The sequence below is a fragment of the Dermacentor andersoni genome, chromosome 2 (assembly GCF_023375885.2).
Source record: "Dermacentor andersoni chromosome 2, qqDerAnde1_hic_scaffold, whole genome shotgun sequence".
Taxonomy (NCBI): Eukaryota; Metazoa; Arthropoda; class Arachnida; order Ixodida; family Ixodidae; genus Dermacentor; species Dermacentor andersoni.
Window position 1 is genome coordinate 40031478 of NC_092815.1, and position 7041 is coordinate 40038518.

Consider the following 7041-nt stretch of genomic DNA (forward strand, 5'->3'; position numbering starts at 1 on the left):
AAGGGTGGGTCTAACAATTAATCTGCAGAAAACTAATGTTTAACAGTCTCTGAAGAGAACAGGAGTTTACGATAGGCAGCGAGGCACTGGAAATGGTAAGGGAAAAGACCTACTTAGGGCATGTAGTTGACCGCGGATCAACTGTAGGGTAGATGTAGGGCATGACCGCGGATCCGGGTCATGAGACTGAAATAATCAGAAGAATAAGAATGGGCTAAGGTGCGTTTGGCAGACATTCTCAGATCATGAACAGCAGATTGCCATTGTCCCTCAAGACAAACGTGTATAACAGCTGTGTCTTACCAGTGCTCACGTACGGGGCAGAAACCTGGAGGCTTACGAAAAGTGTTCTACTTAATTTGAGGACGACGCAACGAGCTATGGAAAGAGGAATGACGGGTGTAACGTTAAGGGATAAGAAAAGAGCAGATTGGGTGAGGGAACAAACGCGAGTTAATGACATCTTAGTTGAAATCAAGAAAGAGAAATGGGCATGGGCAGGACATGTAATGAGAAGGGAATATAACCGATAGTCATTAAGGGTCACGGACAGGGTTCCAAGAGAAGGAAAGCGTAGCAGGGTGCGGGCAGAAAGTTTGGTGGGCGGATGAGATTAAGAAGTTTGCAGGGACAACATGGCCACAATTAGTACATGACCGGGGTAGTTAATGCCGCGCGATTGAAACGCGATACTCAGCGTGGCGGCTGGCGCTGAAGTATGGGAGAGGCCTTTGCCCTGCAGCGGGCGTAACCAGGCTGATGATGATGACACCGGACCTCTCGGCAAAGACTGTTTGCATTACAAGAGGCTTCAATCGCTTGGAGAGCGTCACATTGTTTCAGATGCGCACAAACAGTGCTCACACACCCACCTGGCACCATAAAATAGGACATCTTGCATCCTTAAACTGTGCTCAGTGCCACGTTGAAGCCGACCATGTCACACTTGCTGGTAAGAGAAAACCTGCGCGTGCCGCTATAGGATGCACATTAGTTTCTTCCCACGAGACAATATTTGTGGAGCGCTGCTGTACAGTACCACGCGGCCGTGAGAGTGCATACTCCTCGGTCCTCGGACTTCTCGGCCTGCTGCGACTTTCGATGACTATCATGTGACTGTGCCAGAATGTGATGACTTTTTTTCTATCCTTTATTTTTATGAGGTGCACCAGTGCTACACCTCTACTGGTAAGCTAACTGTGCCGCATTCTTTTTGGAACAAATAAAATGAAATCAATGCCAACCAGCCCTTTGAGGCAACTGGCGCGTGCAACAGTTTGCTTTAGAAAGCGAAGGCAAGCGCGCGCCTCAGCTTTCATTGGTCCCAGAACGCAGGAATGGAACGTGCGACTCTACTGGGCGCATGTCTCGTCGCATTACAACACGTTGCTTATAGTGAGAGGGCTCAATTCTCCTTATACTGCCATGTGGCAGATACCGCTTTCAGACGTAGCGTCGCACTGCATCCGCCTTCGGGATCGGCCCACCTTCTCCTGTCCTTTTCCTGTGGCAGTTTCGAGACGCTAAGTGACTTCTTGCAGTCTTCAGGATCGGCCCTGGTCGTACAGGAACAGATTGTAACGTTTGTTCGCCGGAGTGCAGTAAATCGGTCGTCACCAAGGAGGTTATATACTAAAACTCGAGTGGCGGCCGTTTACGGGAGCGAGTAAAGCCACCGACGGCCATATTGCCAGGGGCAAAAGAGGGCGGGCCCAGCATATAGGCAGCCGCGGAATACGCGCGGCACTCGAGTGCATTTTCGGTTCCCCGGTCAAAAATTGCGCAAAGAATATTTGTTTATCTTGCATAAATATTTTACTTGCGATGAGGCAATTTAGCTACCGTAATATATGATACATTTACTTTTTGTGAGCATGAAATCGTTTTAATGATTAGCTTCGTTTCGTGCGTAAACATCCTTTGGCGAATACCCCAGCTCCGTCACCGGAAAAGTGTAATGCCTTGTACCTGCACAAGAATGCGTAATTTTCAAAGACATTTAATTGTTATATAGTGTAAATGTAGATGATTGGTAGTTTATAAGCCATGAGAAACAATTTATACCAACAAAAGAATTACCAGAAAAGATGCTCATAGGGATACATAGGGCTCTCAGAAAATACACGGGAAAGCTTTTAGTACGGGTAGGTCAACTGGAATTCGGCATTGGCCAACTTCAAATTTGGGGGTGGGCTAACTGCAATTTTGGGACAGCCCAACTTGAAATTAGGTGATGGATCAACTTTAAATTTATGGGTGGGCCACCCCAAACTTTATAGAACTATAAAGATTTTAAAGAATACTTTATCAGTCTAAAGTTCTTAAACTGATATAATGTTTCTGTTTAGTTACCCTTCAAGAAAAAATGTTAACTCAGAAGCTCATATTTAAATACATGGGAAAGGAGAAATCGTTTTGCTCATTTGCTTTCTTTTGTTTACAAAGAATGTGTTGGAAATCGCACCGCTGGCACGAGTTGTTGGAAACTCAGCGCTGACACCCGTTGTTGCCTATGGGTCGCAAGCCCCAAGGGTAGCGTTGGCCTGGCGGCCTGGGGCACAACTGGAAGCATCCGAAGGTCCCGGCAAAGCATGAGTCGACTGGTAACAGAACAACTTGTTTATTCTAGCATCGCAAAAGAGCGGGCGGTCAGGTCGACCGAAGTGGAGAGACGGGAGAGCACGTTACTCAACAGAAGAAATCGGAGCCTCTCTCTTGGCGTCCGGGGGCAGCTGCTCTTATACTCTCGGAGTTGAGGGCAAGAGGAAGGCCTCGTGACGAGACCACGTGACGGCGGGGCACGGACAGACTGAGAGACACGTTGAGACGAGTGTAGTGACGCATCCGCCAAACCGGCGCCGGTCAGTCCTCCTCGCTTCACACTTGGGGAGCTCCTCTCCGCGGCTGCCGCGCTTTGACAAGCGTGGGCACCAACATGCACACACACACACACGCACACTTGAAGACACATGGCATCGAAACATGCCTGGACGCGCTTGGCGGGGAGGCTTTGCGGCAGCTCCGAACGGGCCAAAATGTCCGCCGCTTTGAACGAAGCCCCGGCGTCCGTTGCATCCGCGCCGGCTATAGCGCGCGTTGTAGGCGAAACGTAACAAATGTTAGAAATCGCAAGATTGAAGAAATCTGAAACAGCTTGTAACTCGGCAACAGCAGAAAGAAAAATCTAAGATGCACCTATTGACACATCTAAAGAGGACAGAATGAATGTATTATTTGCCTTTCTGTATTAAGACTGATTTGTGAGTGGGACATTTGCAAAAAACCTTCCTAAATATTGCAACAATTTCCCATTGAGCTGTAAACGCATATCAAATTTGCCCGCTTCAGTTGCTTTCACAGATATAGAGGCTACAGAACTGCGATATCCGTTTTACAGAGAAGCTGTATATGGCTAGGGTCTTGCGGATCGCGTCTGCGCGTATAGACCAACAATTTTTCATACGTGGGCCGATCCTGAAGATAATGCTATGCCGGCCGACCCCCGGTGGAGGTGAAGCAGGCGTTAAGTATTCCCAATACGTGGGCCGATCCTCAAGGTATGCAATAACAGCCCGACCCGCGGCGGAGGACGCAGTCGTTTAAAGTTATCCCCATACGTGGGCCGATCCCCAAGGTATGCAATAGCAACCCGACCCGCGGCGGAGGTGAAGCAGGCGTTAAGTACTCCCCATACGTGGGCCGATTCCCAAGGTATGCAATAGCGGCCCGACCCGCGATGGAGGTTCGGCTCCATGTGTGGGCCGATCCCCAAGGTATGCAACAGCGGCCCGACCCGCGATGGAGGTGAAGCAGGCGTTAAGTACTCCCCATACGTGGGCCGATCCCCAAGGTATGCAATACCAGCCCGACCCGCAGCGGAGGAAGCAGTCGTTAAGTGCTCCCCATACGTGGGCCGATTCCCAAGGTATGCAATACCAGGCCGAACTGCGGCGGAGGTGCAGTGGGCCCACATACGCAGCTTCGCTAGTCATCCTTCACAGAGTGGAAGGGCATTGAGTTTTCTTCTTTTTTTCTGTACAGCGCTGAGGATTTGCAAGTTTTGTGCATCAGTTCGATTTTCGACAATTTATGTAAAGAAAAAGTTGAGGCCCTAAATCAATATTTTGCTTCCTGTCCTCTTTAGGAGGTTTTTTTTTTTTTTTTCATCTTAAACAAATTTTATTAAACGATGTTCAGCGGTGGTTTAATAGGGCATTTTTGAGTTTTACATGTATTTGAGCAAACGTTCTTAAATACGACGCGTACGAATGTGCAATATCGGCGATAAAGTTTACCGCTGCCAAGCCCTCTCCGCCTTCTCCCCTCAATTCATTGCTAACTAGATGTGTCTCTCAAAGTTATGCCGCGGTGTCAACTATACGGTGTCTACGCGGAACTATGGCCGCAGTTGTTTACCCATCGTACCGTGCTGTTGTATCCACATGGCCTCGAGATCGTGTGGCACGACGCTTCGCCGCTCTTCCTGATCCGGAAGCAGTGGTACAGTTTCCCACCACAAGATGGGGCCGTTACCGCATCGGTGATTATCATGGTAACTATATTTCTGTTGTCGTTAACTTGCTTTCTTCTCGCTTAATGGTGATGTATCAGCCCGCATACTGTAAGGGGTACAGGGTATAGCACCAGGACATCAACATCATCATTACAAGGAACATTTCATTCACTTGCTCGTTTTCTAATAGACAATACTCCTGTGCTTTCGGTTCTGCCAGAGGCTTAGTCGTGACCACGGTCGTTGCGTCGAATGAAGTCTGGCACATATCCATATACACACGAAAAATACTGGGGATATCTAGAAGTTTAAGTCTTTTGAAAGTCTGTTGCACAGAACTGCAGTCTCCTCGTTTACGAGCAGATGAATAATAGCACTTGCATATTGACAGCATCGTCTAGCGGCCAAGCAGCTTTATAATGTTCAAAAACAATTGCAGTGCCTTTTTTAAGTATGTGATATACATATTTGTCCGAAACGTAATAGCGACGGCAGTAGTTTCACGCCAAAAAATCTGGCTTTACGCGACTTTCGCTTACAATGTCATAGACCTCCCAGCGTTTGTTCGTCAGAAAAAGATGACTCGTCTACGGGAAAATCGCAGTGGCTTGCTGGGCTTGGATTTCGTGCGCAAACCGCGAACACGCAATACAGATTTGAACATTGTGCGCCAAATATACATAACACGGAAAATGGCTGAAAAGGTAATATTAACACATCGCATACAAGTGCACAATCTAACAAAAACTGATAGGAAGTTCGAGATGCGGATAAAATATGTTTTAATGTGCATTATGATTGTTTTATTAATCCCACATCGAGTAATAATATATTGCTACACGGAAGTAATATCCAAAGTTGATTTCTAAAATGAAAAAAGTTGCAGTTTCACCCGGAAGGCGAAGCATTGATAGCGATAGCAAAGTACTACACAACTACACGAAGTAAGATTCGTAGTGTTATCGGCCATATAAATTGTAGTAAGGATTCGCTTACTAATTAGTAAGCGCGGACAAACATGAAGAAACCTCACGCGATGACAATGACCGCTCGCTGTCAAGAGTGATGAAGAGCGCCTGCAGAGTAGAGCGAAGGCGTCGTGTTGCCTCTCGCTTCAACGCGTCTCCGAAACGCAGGAAGACCACGCGTACAAAGCCACCAGCTATCTCATCTCGCCCAACTTTTGCACCCCCTGTAGATTACCTCCAAGCTAGAGCATTGCACGGGCAAGGACCGGGCTCGGGCTCGGGCATGAGGCCGCGGGCCCGAGCCGGACTCGGGCCCGCTCATTAAAGGCCAACTGCAACGAAATTTCCAACCGCATAAAAAGCCTAGTTTTAGATCATTTAGACATGCAGTAGCCTCTTTGCAAAATTTTACGCTTGAAATGCAGCTCTCCAAAGAGCTGCTTCCAGCGTGCCAGGCAGCGGCCTGGCACGCTGGAATCTATCTCATCGAGGGGCGAGGGGAAGGGGTTGGGGTGCTTATGGGGCTTCATCCCTTCCCCCGACCTTTTTTTTTTTTTTTTGCGCTGTCATGCACCGGCGACCAACACAACCCCTGTCGCCGGAAATCATTCTGGATTTTGTCTAGAATGTCCTTTTCATGCTCGAAAAGATATTTCGGCGCGATCATTGCGAACTCTGGCTGGATTTCGTGGCAACGCCCATGCACCGGGAGACGCCTAACGCAAGGAGCCCCATCCAAGCACAAAGTTTCAAGAGCGTTTCCATGGCGAGCCGGCTCGTCGCGGCATCTCGCGGAGGCCGCGGAATCTACGGAGCGCATGGATTTCAATTCCTAAACTTTGTGGGCATAAAGTTCTCAGAAACTTTCGATACGAAAGGTGCACTGTCATTTCCAAAGTTGTGCTTTAGGTTTTCAATTCCGGAACTTTGTGGGTTTAACGTTCTTAACACATTTGACGCAAGAGGTGCATTGACTTTTCTAAAGTCGTACATCGGACCATACAACGAGACAAGCCAAATCAGCGCACTATCAGACAGGTTGACAAAGCACGCAGCGAAGTCCGATGAGACGAAGCGTTGTGGTTGATCATTTGTGCCGTCATCTCACAGAAAAGAATATCAACATTTTTTTTTTTTTTTCACCTGCTCCAAGGTATCCATGTCAAGACACTAAAGCCAGCAAAGCTAACTACATTCTTACTTATTTTTCTACTTTGACTTTCATTCACGAGGACACATCGAGCCTCTTCTTTCTTTCTTTCTTTTTTTTTTTTTGTGTGTGTGTGCTTGCTATCCACGGGCTGCAAGAGGCAGCCAGAGCGCATGCGTTTTTCTCATGTTGCCCCGACCACCGCGTCATAGACCGCGTGGCGCACTTCGGTGCGCGTTCGTTTTTCTCTGGCCGAGTGGATTTTCGCCTGGCAGAGTTTGGGATGCTTTCTGGCTAGCAGACGAGAAAAAGAAATGAAGGTCGCTCGCCGCCATTACTGTGGGGAGTCACCGGTTTGCAACGCGTTCGCTTGAGCGCTACATCTCCGGAAAGCCTTGTCTCGCCGGTGT